General features: G+C 40.1%; 1 protein-coding gene across 1 annotated transcript in view; it reads left to right on the forward strand.

Moving 5' to 3' along the window:
* The window catches only part of LOC143943041 (cytosolic phospholipase A2 delta-like), a 92,707-nt gene that overhangs the window by 36,303 nt on the left and 42,030 nt on the right, over positions 1-14,374 (forward strand). The gene's annotated exons all lie outside the window — the stretch shown is intronic.

The raw sequence follows: 14,374 nt of genomic DNA on the forward strand, positions 1-14,374 counted from the left end.
AGGCATCTGGGGTTGTATGTGACTTCCATACTGAAGGTCCATTGGGGGTTGGTTATTCCTGTATGGATTGGTTCCCCAGAGCTCTAAAGTGACCCAGTGGGGTTTTTGCCTGACAGGGCAACAATGGAGGGCAAGCCTCAAAACAAGCACATTTCAAGCATCAAACGTAACTAATGAGTTAGATAAGTTTTGAATGTCTCATTAGGAGATTGATAGGGCTGCACCGGGGACTCTTCTTACCTCTTGGATTTCAAAGGAGGAAATGATAGTCCAGTCCAATCCTCAGGAGGGGGACAGTGAGAGCTTCAACTGATGTATCCAACTAAAGAACAGTCTGTGTAGTCTCAGACTCAAGCTGGGTCAAACTTCCTGCTGAATTGGCAAAAATTTGATCTGTGTGTACCCCTCTCTGTTCAACAGATGCCAATAGTTAGGCCGTCTTCTGCTGAACGGTTGTGCTGGAACACTAGCATTCAATCAGCCACTGATCAGTGGGTTCCACTCTAAGAATACAGTAGTGCAGCAAGAAAAGATATAGAGATCAAATGATCGCTTCTTTCCTCTACTCCTGGCCAGCCCAGGTGAACAAACAATAAGGAGTGCTCTCAGCATACATGTCTCCACCACACCACACACCCTGATTCATTGCGCCCTGCCCTTTGACTTAGACCTAGTGGGCAGGGGGGAAATGTATTGGGGTGTGTAGTGTGGTGGAGACATGTAGCCTTATCATTTGTTCACCTGGGCTGGTTGGGAGTAGTGGCGATCTTTTCCTCTTTACATTTATTAGCCCTCTTTATTGGTATCAGGATAAGCTTGTACCTCATGCTCTGGGCCACAGGGATATACTCTCACCTCTACTTTGATCGGTGCTTAAAAGCAATATAACAGGTTGCAGTGGGGGAGTGTATAACCAGCTTTAGTCAGGTATAATGAGTGGGCAATAAACAAATGAGTCTTGGGTTATTTATTGATATGCAGAGGAAGCAGAAGAGGATAGAGTTTGTGGGTGTTTTCTTTTTTGTGACAGAGGTCCAATGGTCAGCACATGGAGGGGTAGGCAAGGAACGTCCATTATGGGAGCGTGGACCAAGGCTTTAATAGGCTTCAAAAAAGTTGTATGACAATAGCAAATTAATATTTGCTATTGTCACACTGATTCTGCTCCCGGGCCAATCAGGAAGCGGGTCCTAAGACGCACGGCCGGAGAGGAGGAGACGCGTGGCAGTAGGAGACGCAAGGAAAGCCCAACCCACCGGCCGACACTGTTTCCAGGGATAGCTCACCCGCAACGGCTCAGCCACATCCAGCACTCCCCGGCTTGGACAGGGGAGGGAGGAGGAGGTGAGATCAGAGTGTCATCCCAGGCAGGACATCTGTCTCTTAGGGTAAGGAGGCCTTCCATGTTCCCATATGTCCATCACAGGTGGGGGGGGGTGTTCCTGGTGTTCCCCGCCTTCATGTCAAGGGGGAGTGCTGTTGGTTTACCACCCCCTCCAAATTATTGTGACCAGCTGCCACTGGAGAGAAGTCTTGAATTCTGCAGAATACATCTTTAGGTCTTGATAGAAAAACTTTGTGGGTGGAGTGTTCTGTGTTCAAGTTTACTGACTTGAAAGGTGGCCAAGATAATAATAAAGATAATAATAAAGATGATCTGTAAGGTGAGTTTGAGGTTACCCTCCTGAGTTGCTTCCAGGAGGCCAAAATTACAATGTTGTTACTTTTTGAGATGTCGATGGAAGTCTTGACGTATGGAAGCTTGTGAAATGAAATGTTCATGAAGTTATGCAATCTCTTATTTGAAATTTTGCTACTTGTCCTCCAGTGGCTCCATTCTTGTTCAGAGGTGGTCAGTTTTCAGCATATTAGTTTCAGATCTACAGGTTTCACCAGCCTCTTGCATCAGTAAATGAAAGGTTTTTTTTGTTGGTATACATCAAGCATAGCTCCTCCAAGAGGTACACTGTATGTCTTAATCTGAAGAAGGACCATGGGCTGTGGGCCCTTCTAAGAGGTTGTGGTGTGTGCTGCTGCTTGGTAGGGGCAGGGGGGTATCTCTGTATTGAGTGCAGAGATTAGGAGATGCACAATAAGATCCCCAAAGTAAAGTTAATTGTAGTACAGTAGATGGCTAAAATCCAGCCTGAAAGGAGCGCTAACACATTTCAGCCATAGAGGCCCTACTCATAGCTTTATTGTAGAACTTTGGTTTTGGGTTGGCACGCGGAGGTACTGCTGTCTCGTTACAGATTTAGGTGAGGTGATTGAGTGCTGTCTATCTTTTTTGCAACAGAAATTTAGAGCATGGTTAAAAGAAATGTGAATTTTTAAGCAAGGGGAAATTTCTCAAACAAATCGACAGACCACTAATAGTGCAGTAACTAGTATTTTTAAAGAATCTGCAGATTACACAATTGGTCTGATGCTTTTAATTTTTTAGCACACCCATGCTCTTACCTGGAAGTATGGAAATTAATGTCTGTTTCAGTAGCAGAGCTAAAGGATTGGAAACACTTGTGACCTACTTGTTAAGATAAACCTGGGAAAAGAAACAATTTAGAACCTATTATGTATTACAGAAAGTGGACAGCGGTTGTCATGTGCACAGCCATAGGCTCACCCTCCACCACCTTACATGGTGGTAATGCCTGGGTCAGTGGGACATTTGTCATTGCATTATAGGTTGCCGGCAGGTAAATAGTAAGATTTACTGAAGGAGTTGAGTATATTTATTCAACAAATTGATTGAATATTCACTTTAACTGCCCAATCGTGCGAAAAGCAAATTTCTGTTTACTCTAAATACCCAATCATGTGCAGATAAAAAAAGAGAACATAAATTTGCTTTTCACATTAATAGATAATTGAAGCGAATATTCATAACATTTATTGAGAAAAGATTCCTTTATTAAATTAGTCTGAGAGTTTTTGTGTACTACAGGTCTCTTGATAACACCAAGGTAGGCTCAATCCACTTAAGCATTACAAATATGGTATTTCCCTTACTGTGTGGTATTTGCTTCTTTTTCTATTGACAATGGATTTATTAGTTCAAAAGTTGATTGGTTTCACTTGGATTAACTTTACTTACTGCTTGCATGCTGCTTATTTTTTTTTTTTAAAGTATTGCAAAGTAGTTAACATAGACTGTTATAGAGCTTACTGCTTACAATGCTGCTAAGTTCAGGCTGGAAAGTAACATATTTTTTAATTTGGTGCCTATCAAGGTGAACATGAAAAGTTTCTCTGTAGAAGCTGCTTGAGGTAATTGTAGCCGTATTAGTGCCCTTACAACAAGAACAATTGAGTTCAACAAAATGGTGGCCATCTGCACACAGACATCGACTAGCTGTTGCATGAATGTGGATGAAATGTCCAGACGTACAGAGTTGTTGAAGTCTACTTGAGCCTGACAAGCCGATCCAGTATGTCTTGCGCCAGTCTATCCACATGCTGATCCAACTGATACTGACTTGAGCTGTACTATTTTCATTGTTTTGAAGATCAATTGAGTACTGTCTGTGATACAACCAAATTTTCAGGACAAGCTTTTGGGGTGTACCTCCTTCTTCCAGGTCCTTGAAGGAGGAAGTACATCCGAACGTTTTCCTTAAAATTTGGATGTTCGTACAAATATAAAGAGTATCACGGACAGTACTCAGTTGTTCTTACTGAAGATGCTGGAGCATTTAGCAAACCGCTAAATACACAGATGACATAGATATAAGATAGCTGCCAGAGGATTTGGAATTTTGTCCAGCCAATCCTGAGATTTACATAGCCCTGCCAGACTTAACATTCAGGTTTGTGACCTGACATTTCTCTGCTGCATTTTGGAAATACACCTTGGCTACCTCCCCACCCATACCCTGTATATGGGCAATGCAGGACCAGCTGCAGCCCAACTACTCTCTACTCTCTCTGATTTCTCCTGCAATCAGAATGTTACTTGTCATGAAACCTGGTTGGCTCCAGGGCTGCCATTCCCTCCAATAGCCCAAGTGCTGCTGCACAGGGGACTGGAAAAGAGCTGACAAAAGTCAAATGCAGGTTCTTAGGCTGGGTTAACACAGTTGTGGTGCATTTAACATATGCATTTTAATGGGCTGCCTAATGCACCAAAGAAGTTTCATGCACTATATTTACTGTGCAATGTGTTATGGGTGTTATTGAAAAAAAAATTCACGACAGCACATCAACACACAACAAATGCATGTCTGCACATTACTACAGCTTAACAGTGTGAAGCCAATATTAAACTGACTGCAGTTAAAATATGTTTATTACTGTTTAAATAAATACATAACTTGTATGTTTTAATGTTTTCTACATCTGCCCGGATTTCAGCTTAAATCTATATGGCAGTTTCTCAATCTCTTGGGGACTTTATTGGTAATATCTCTGTTCTTGAGTTCCTGGGTCTGCATGCATGCTATGGCCTTCATGAGGGGTTCTTATTTTTCCTGCTGGAATTTGTTCTTTGTTATCAAATGCAACAGAGGGAGCTGGGACACACAAAGGTGGACAGGAACAATTTATATTAAATAACTAACAGAGTCAGGATTATTAGCAGGGATATCTTGCTGTTGTAGAATCCAATACATATTAAAGGCCATTGGGGTAGGCTCCACCTATAACTAAAGTAACACTTTTGGGTGGATTAAGAAAAATGTCCCAAGATATCTTTCTATCTATAAATGACATTTAGATCTACACATATTTTTAACATTACTTTATCATTTTGTTATGGCAGTACAGAGACCGTATTTAATTGTTGAAAAATTCAACTAGGTTTATGCAAATTGCTGGTGCTTCCGCTGCTTCCTTCCACTGCGCTGGATTCAGGTACAGTTTCCTATTTCTTCAATTGAATCTTTCAATTTTACTTTGCTTCCGCAAGAAATGCATGAGATGCCATGCTATCTATTGCAATGACATTTTCCAGCAGATTGTGTTTTTTTATAAATGATGGACATTACTGTCACACAAAACATAGCAGCAGAAAATGAAGAGGTGGCAGCTCTTGCATTGTAAATACACGGTAATGTTATAATCATGGGGGCACAGGCTGCTTATAAGTAGTATGCACCGATCCACCCTAATGAGAAAGTGGGTGAGATATATTAGACAGCAACTAAACATGTTGTCCCTGAAGTTGATGTGCTGAAAGCATAAAAAATGGGTATCACAGTTTGCTGTGTATGGGGCTACGCAGCCATAGACTGGTCAGGGTGCTCATGCCTACAATGGGCATGTGAACATCAGAATTGGACAGTAGGGTAATGGAAGAAGGTAGCCTGGTCTGATGAATCATGTTGATGGCCAGGTGCTTGTTCATCACTTACCTGGGGAAATGATGGCTTCAGAATGCAGTATGGGAAGAAGGCAAGCTGGCAGAGGCAGTGTGATGCTTTGGATAATATTCTGCTAGGAAACCTTGGGTTCTGCCATTCATGTGGGTGTTACTTTGACACATTCTACCTACCTAAACTTTGTTGCTGTCCAAATATGCCTCTTCAGAAAATAGTATTCCCTGATGGCAGTAGCCTCTTTCAGCAGGATAATGTGCCCTGCCACACTGCAAAAATGGTTTGAGAATGGTTTGAGGTACACAACAAAGTGTTTGAGTTGTTGATTTGGCCTCCAAACTTTCTAGACCTCAATCGAACCAAGCATCTGTGGGATGTGCTAGAAAAGGAAGTTCAATCCATGGAGGCCCCACCTCACAACTTACAGGACTTAAAGGATATGTTACTGATGGTTTGGTGGCAGATACCACAGCATACCTTCAGAGGTCTAGTGATGTCCATGCCTCAATGGGTCTGGGCTGTTTTGGTAACACAGCGGGAACCTAATCAATAATAGGTGGGTGGTCATAAAGTTATGGCTGAGCAGTGTAATATCCGACGCGACATAGAATTTTGTAGTGCCGCACAACCACCAGTCAGATTCAACCTGCACTGAACTATGAGTAGTGGGGCATGATTGGTTGCTGTGGGGAAATCTCTCTTCCCTTGTTCTTCAGGTGTTCACAATCCTGCACTGAGTAGTATGACGCTCTAGTAAGCTAGCATGCTGTTCAGTCTTATCAGTATTATTCTGTATCAGCTTGAAAACTACAAAGCTTTAACTATGAGACATGCAAGTTATATAGCAGTTCAGCTTTAGATGTTGCATTGATTTGTCATGATGATCAGTGTGATTCACAAGACTTAGTTGTGACGATTTGAATGTTATTATCCTCCTTCTGTTCCAATGGCTGTTCAGTTGTTTTGTTAGGCCACATGCACACCAGCCATTAGGCCCATGTGCATCACATCCTGTTTTTTTCATGCCCCAAGTGGCACAGGTGCAGGGATCAGCTCCGCTGTATGCTTTCAAGGATGTACACCCATAAATCAGGAATTGTATGTTCAGGGCTGCATACATTAATGGAAGCATACAGCAATAAAGGTGAGTACCACTTAGTACAGCATTCAGCCACTTCCTATTTCAACCTGTCATAGACTTTACCAGGCTGCTGGCAACAGGGCTCCATGATGCCCCTGTGCCTTCCGGGCATCTCAAAATGTCTTGATGTGCAACATTTGGGACTGAATGCTTGTGTGGGCATGGCCTGATTGTTTCATAATATATACATTTATACAGTCCCACAATGTCCCTGCTTATAGGTGCCCAACCCAGCAAATTTGGTTCCCATATATACCATTTATGCTACATTCTCACCTACACTGCAAGATCTTGCAGGATCTCACAGTACTGATTTACTGCACATGTGGGAGAGAAAGTGTATGACCTAAAGCATTCATTTCGCACATGTGTTGTACGAAATGCTATTCATTTGGTGGTGGGCGGGTGGGTGGGGGGGGGATTTCTCCCTGAGATCTAGTGATATTTTGGAGAAGGTTTTTATTTTTCAACAGATACATGTGGTGCCATACAGCCCATGCACGAGATGAAGGACATGACGTCATTACACTTGCCCAGTATCAATACATTTTTTTAAATGGTGGAGCGAGAACAGGAAAATTATTTTACCCCTAATAACTATTGACAGATTATAGAATGGGTGGAAAAATGGTGGGGGTGAGAACATTTTTTTCAGGTGCTCCCTTTGACATCCTAAATGTGTGATTATGCCTCAAAGGTGCTCCTGTACTTATTTTTTAGAGTTGAGCATATTGCGCAGATGTGAATGGGCAAAATAAAATAACATGTAAAGTTGATGTTGAGCGTTGAAGTGTTTCTGGAAATGCATTTCAAAATGCTCAGGTGAGAATGAGGGCTAACTAGTCATTCCAAGAATGATTGGTTTGCCTGCATTAGCAAGTAACCTGTGGATGACAGGTACTCAATAATTAAAAATATTCTGGCATTGATCATGAGCTATTATCAGTCAGATGTTTGCTGTAATTTTAGATTTCTTATCAGAGATTAACAAAGGTTATTTCATATAATTTGAAAACTATTTCCATGACACTAAACACTAAAGGAAATAATTAAATTTAATTACACGGAAATGTAATCTCGGAATTTTCTTGTGTGATGTAATGTATTTATGTTACATTTAATTCAACACTCATAATAGGGAAAGGAGATAAATCATATTGGTGAAAGGCGTTAATCATTGCATGTACATTGTTGTATGTTGCAATAATACAAATAATAGGGAGACCAGCTATAATTATTTTTAAGTAACTAATTAAAAGGTAACCATTTTTCATACATTGCCACATGTTGCAAAAATAATAGGCAGGCCAGTTATAATTATTTCATAATTGTAACCGGTCTCCTCATTATTTAGTATTATTGTTTGTAAAATCTTTATTTATTCCAAAAGATAAGAAAGGACAAACATTCTCAACATAAGATTTCAGGATCATCTATTACACAATAATTCTAAAGGCAAGCAATCCACATGAAAGGGTTTACTACTTCATCAACAGATTTACAAAATAATGCTGAAAGCACACCTTAAATTGTAGGACCAGCCATAGGGAATGTAAGGTAGAGGGAAAGGGTAAAGAAATAAGGGAGATGGGGCCAGGAAAGGGGTATGGAGAATGGAGATACAGAGAAATACTGGGATATACACAACTAAGGGGAGTGGAGAGAGCAAAATATCCCTCTCAGTTCCCAAGAAAAACCACCGGGATCAAAAGCATCCTAGCTGTTCCCTCGTGGACCAGTCACATAATTAAAAGAAAAAGGATCAATACTCATCTGAGTTAATGCCTATAATCACTGTATTAATTGTTTATACATGTCTGAGGAGATGAAATCTAACCACAAAGCCTAAATATTTTGGCACTTGATGTAGGTATTTGCACACTGGTGCCTCCACTCCTCAGCTTCCTTTAGAACCTTCAGTAGCCATTCTGTAATTGTAAGGACTACCAGAATGCTACTACCAGAATACATTATTTTAGGGTTTTGCCTAAAATATGTTTTTATAATGCTTTAGTTTACTGTTTATAGTGATTATTTTTTATTATTTTTACAAACTTACTGTCAGCTTTACACCCTATGTGAATCTGGCCAGGCTATAGACTATGGACATTTTTAACATGCATTAAATGTGCTGTAAAGTGGGGCTTTACTTGCCTGCCCGGGGATGTTGGTGGTATACATCACAAAACACCATTTAATAGTGTGTCCTGCAGTGATATAAGTCTGCACTCCCTCAGGTCCCTCCATCTATAGTGGCTGGAATCTTCTCCTGGGTTCTCTATTGGAGGGGAGGAATTGCCCTACACCAGAGGACTCTAAACTCTGGTCTTCAGGCCATACACAGCCCGAAACAAGATTTTATCTAGCCTGCATCTAGGGTCAGTGGTGTGTCTTTATTGTTCACAGATTAAGGTCAGTAGAGGCTGCCTATGGCCTCTGCTTCAACTACCCCTCCTATTTAAGAGGGAACTCTGATGCAAAGGGGCTCCAATGAGGACTCTGATGGGGACCCTAATGTAAAGGTAGAATCTGGTGGGGACTCTGATGTAAAAGGGGACTCTGATTTTTTGCCACCCTAATATTAGTAAAATTGATGATGTGGATGATGTTTTTAGGCAGAAGAGACTTTTAATGCCCCTTCTGCTCCAAAACACTAACTTCTAGCATATTTTCATTTACTTTGATTCCATTTTAAAACAAGCCATAACTGACCTCTGTGACACAAACACTGTGGAGAAATTCATCCATAAATTTCTCAACAGAGGTGTAAGTCATTCTCTCAGCTGGTGTTTTTAGGCTGTTAGCTTGCTATTTCCTTTTTGCAATGTGGGAGAAAACCAGAACACCTAGGGGATGGAGAAAATATACAAAATCTATTTTATAGGGCAGTAATCATGAACCTTGTCCTTGGGGCCCACTAACAGGCCAGGTTTTATGTATTACCTTGGCGAGATGTAGAGTAGAATACTGCAATCACTGAGCAGCAAATGATATCAACTGTGATGTATTTCAGTTATCTTGCAAATTTGGCCTGTTAGTGGGCCCTGAGGACAGGGTTGATGACCACTGTTATAGGGTACTAGAGGGATTTAAATCTGTCCTTCAATAATATAATATAGCCACTTCACCTGCATGATGTTTGTGGCAACATCACCACACTTACTCCTTTGCTATAGAATATTCCTGATGGTCTTTAGGATACCGTACATCAGGATAGGCATGCATATTTTTTAATAAGAACATTTACTGTTCCTATGGCCAATCCTTTTTTTGTTTTTGTTTTCTGTAGCGTAAGAAAAGGTTGATTGTCTGGGTAGTTTTTGTGGTCTGTGTTCCATTAGGGAGATTTAACTCTAGTTCCTGTGACAGAGGTGCAACAGGTAATGAGAGGAAATTTCCCCGAAGTGAGGGGAATTCCCTTACTAACAGCTTTACCCATTGTTGAATTTTCCATTACCTCTTTCTCTAGTGACCGACCATCTCTTTTTGTTATGCTAACAAGAGACACAAGACATATTGGAGCTGGTGACTATCCCCCAGTGGGGACACAGACAGCAATAAGCAATAAGAAGTTAACATAATCTTACCCCTCACCACTTTATCTAAAAGTTGAAATTTAATCAATGATGGTTTTACATTAATTTTACCATAAGATACGATAAGATAATAATACGATTGTAAGCTGTGTAGGGCTACAGGGAAACCTGCCCTAGTTATGAATACTTTAAACTATTTTTCCTTGTGTTTTTTTATACCTGACAAAATACCCAAGTCTCTGTTATTATCCTCCTGTATTCCCCTACACTGTAACACTCAGTGGTAAGACAACCACTGGAAGACAATCACACATTGTTGCTCTGCATTTTAATAGTTTTTGTTCAACTTTGTCTTCCTATTTTTTACATTTTTTTAACATCTTTGTTTTATTTACTTGATATATTTATTTTACAAGTACATATTGAGTAAGCTACAATCATGGTATTGGATTAAAAGAAAAATAATTACCGCACTATAACCAAAATAAAACTAAATAAATTAGCTGCAGCTCAATTTTACAAGATATATGCAATCACAATAAATTAACAAAAGAAAAAGCTGCGCACACAAATTAAATAATGTGTATCAATAAAGTGATAACAACTAGAAATTACTAGTTACCATAATAGTATTGAACAAGTACATATCAACCCCTCAAAATGAACTAAAATTTATTAACAATGCAATCTATGTGAATTAATATAAATCGATAACAAGTGTGGATAACAACAATGAATTAATAAATGACAAAATAATCCAGTGAAGTAATGAAAGATAGTCCAGTGAAAAATTAATAAACACTTATATACATAACCCCGTGAAAATTCATAAAAATTAATAAATAATAATAAAGAATAAATAAATAGATAAATAAATCTTCCGTGCAGACAGAAAAAACACAGATGATCGTGACCGCCACCACACAAACTATGCGCTTACCAAAAGACAAGCGATATCATGCCTGTAATAAACCTCTGCAACACTTCCTCAATCCATGGTCACAATTGGCTCTCTTATTGAACGAGACAGGCCGGGAGCATCAACCTCAGCAGGTGAAACAATCAGCCAACAATCGAGGTCCCAGAGAAATGGAAAGAAGACTTACCATAACATAATTCCGTATAACAAATATTAAATAAAATGTAAAATTGCACTTAAATACGAAGCAGTAAAAAAGCTCATAAAAAATGTCGGCCAGCATGCAACCGCCCGTCCACCCCTATGCTGCATCGCAATGACGTCAGCACGTCTGCCTCCCTACGTACGTTTCGTCGTAAAAATACTTATTCGTGGGGACCACAATCATGGTATTGGATTCAAAGAGCACTATGTGTTTTGTTTTTTTAAACAACAGTTCATGGTAGAAGTGGTTTGCCTTCAGACTGTCTCTAGTCTTTCTATAATTGAAAGTCTATATGAAACCCTACAGACCAGAGAGGGGGAAATAAATTGGGATTGGCTATTTAAATTGAGATTAAGGTGAACAGCAGGTTGTTTTCAGTAAAGCAGGCAAGATCAGCCTGGAAAACATTTGACAAGGAGCCTAGAGAGCCACCTTCTGGCCATCGATAGGTGAATATGAAATATGCACATGCAATCCTTCATGTTTACCATACTAAAAATGGAAAAATGTTTTTATTTTATTTTTTACATCTTGAGCATTAGTGCCGAAAAAATGGCCCCTTTCAATTCTAGTAGGTGCGTGATGAGAGAGCTTAGGGCTCTTACACATTTTCAAATGTAACAGCAAAGAACAAGATACGGCTGCCTGCTCTCTTTTATATGTCCAAGAGCAACAGACAGGAGTGTAGTATTCTATTATTTTAATTAGGGAGGAAAGGGGGTAAGTTCTGGTTAAGTTTGTAAATTTGTCCGTAATGCTATTGTTATAAGAGTCCTGGCACATGAACATTAGTAAAAGTTTTGAGATTTTGTCGACCTTGCTCCTAACAACCCTTCATAGCTCTTTATATAGCAGCACTGAGGGGCCAACTTATAAGAGCTGCTCAAACATGATGTTGTACTGTGGATAATAAGAGACATAATATTCACATTTATTGGTTTATTTCACCAAGGCAATGTAAAACACAATAAGATAAATGTTTAGTCCCACTCTGTTACTATATGGAGAGCCCAGTAATCAGACTGGGTCCACTCTCTAATTTATTTTTTAAATAATTATTAAATTAATTAAAATGCCCATGTGCCTTAACTCTTATCTGTAGAGATGGAGCATTCAATATTCATTTAGCAGATCCCAGCTTGTCTTATTCTCCCCATACTTTTAGCCAGGAGGATCTTCAGCTTTGAGCCAAACTGAGGCTGAAAGCACCTCAAGTTGCTGGTCACCAATGATCTTCCTTAAACCTCGAAGACTCTGGAGGCCTAAGGTTAGTCCATGTTGGCTCCCTACTTAGTTTATTTTCCAGTGCTCACACAACTTTGGTGCCCCCCCACCCTAAATAAATATGCATAGACTAATAATATGAGGAGCTCCAATGACCAGACTAGATTGTTTGTTTTGCCTCTGCTATGTTCAGCTCCTGATTGCACTTTTCTGGATGTTTTGAAGGAAATTGTTAGAATGTCTTGTCTATCCTGACAGGTCCCCTTAAAATCAGACTGTGTTTTAATTTGCAATGCACCCTATATCAACAGAGTCCACAAAAAAACTGCACAGCCATTTGTTTTCCTAAACCAATAATATTTTCGATGCCAGAAACCTCTGTCTTAGCCCCTGTATACACGGTCGGAGATTTCGACTACCAAATCCGACGGATTTTGTCAGTCGAAACTGTTGCATACACACGGTCGGACAAAGTTGTCGAAAAATCCGATCTTTCAGAACGTGATGACGTAATGTCGTTACGATGGGACTATATTCAGGCTAGTAGCCAATAGCTTTGATGTAGGAATTTGATATGAGCATGCGTGGCACTTGGTCCGATCAAAATTCTCTACACATGATCGGAGTATGTCCGATCGGCCCAGTTGGTCGGGAAATATTTCCAACAAGTTTCCAACAATGCCTCCCCATAAATTCCACCTTCCAGCACAAATGCCGGTGCCCGACACCTCACATGATACCACAGCGCCCACAGCCGCCTCTCCTGCCCACCGCTTGTCCCAGCTCTGGACCTCGTATGCAACTATTATGCCAATCTGATTGATAAACATCCCTGTGTCAGCAGCATGCAATGATGAGTTCATACTCTATTCTGACTAATAATATACCTTTTTTGCTCAGAGTTACAAATGGGTCATATCAACTGTAATTTGAAACCAACTAGATATAAAATAGTGTAACAGAGTACTTATAGTTTACCGATTTATCTGGTAAAATTAATTACAGTAAGTTGCTGTTAACAACTGCATATGCTAATGCTGATACACAAGTCTGATACACAATTGAGTACACTACAAAGACTTGTATTTTTACCTCTGTAATGTTCCATATATATATATATATATATATATATATATATATATATATATATATATATATATGTGTGTGCACACACACTGTATTACCAAAAGTATTGGAACAGAAAGGGGCCATCTCCAAACTGTTCCCTTAAAGTTGGGAGCATGAAATTGTCCAAAATGTCTTGGTATGCTGATGCCTTAAGAGTTCCCTTCACTGGAACTAAAAGGCCAAGGCTAACCCCTGAAAAACAACCCCACACCATAATTCCCCCTCCTCCAAGGTCCATAAAGACATGGATGAGCGAGTTTGGGGAGGAGGCACTTGACTGGCCTGCACAGAGTCCTGCCCTTAACCTGATAGAACACCTAGCACACCTAAATTAATATGAGCCTGGCCTTCTTGTCCACATCAGTGGCTGACCTCACAAATGCTCTTCTGGAAGAATGGTCAAACATTCCCATAGACACACTCCCAAGCCTTGGGAACAGCCTTCCTAGAAGAGTTGAAGCTGTTATAGCTGCAAAGGGTGGGTCAACTCAATATTGAACCCCATGGACTAAGACTTGGATGCCATTAAAGTTCATATGCGTGTAAAGGCACAGTACTTTTGGTAATATATATATATATATATATATATATATATATATTTTTTTTTTTTTTTAGGGCATCACCTAGTACATGGGTGATTAACCTGTGGCCCTCCAGCTGTTGCACAACTACAAGTCCCATCATGCCTCTGCCTTTGGAAGTCATGCTTGTACCTGTAAACCGTGCAATGCTTCATGGGACTTGTAATTTCGCAACTGCTGGACGGCCACAGTTTCAGCACCAATGTCCTAGTACATCCATAAGGATGATTACAGCACAGAAGAGGAGCTAGAAGTAGCAGTGGAGAGTTGCACTGTAGGTCCTGTCTTCCTCTGTGGCTCATCTGTGACTCTGTAAAGCTGTGTTCGT

The sequence above is a fragment of the Lithobates pipiens genome, unplaced genomic scaffold, assembly GCF_037356315.1.
Source record: "Lithobates pipiens isolate NorthernLeopardFrog02 unplaced genomic scaffold, aLitPip1_a1.2 Scaffold_30, whole genome shotgun sequence".
Lineage (NCBI taxonomy): Eukaryota > Metazoa > Chordata > Amphibia > Anura > Ranidae > Lithobates > Lithobates pipiens.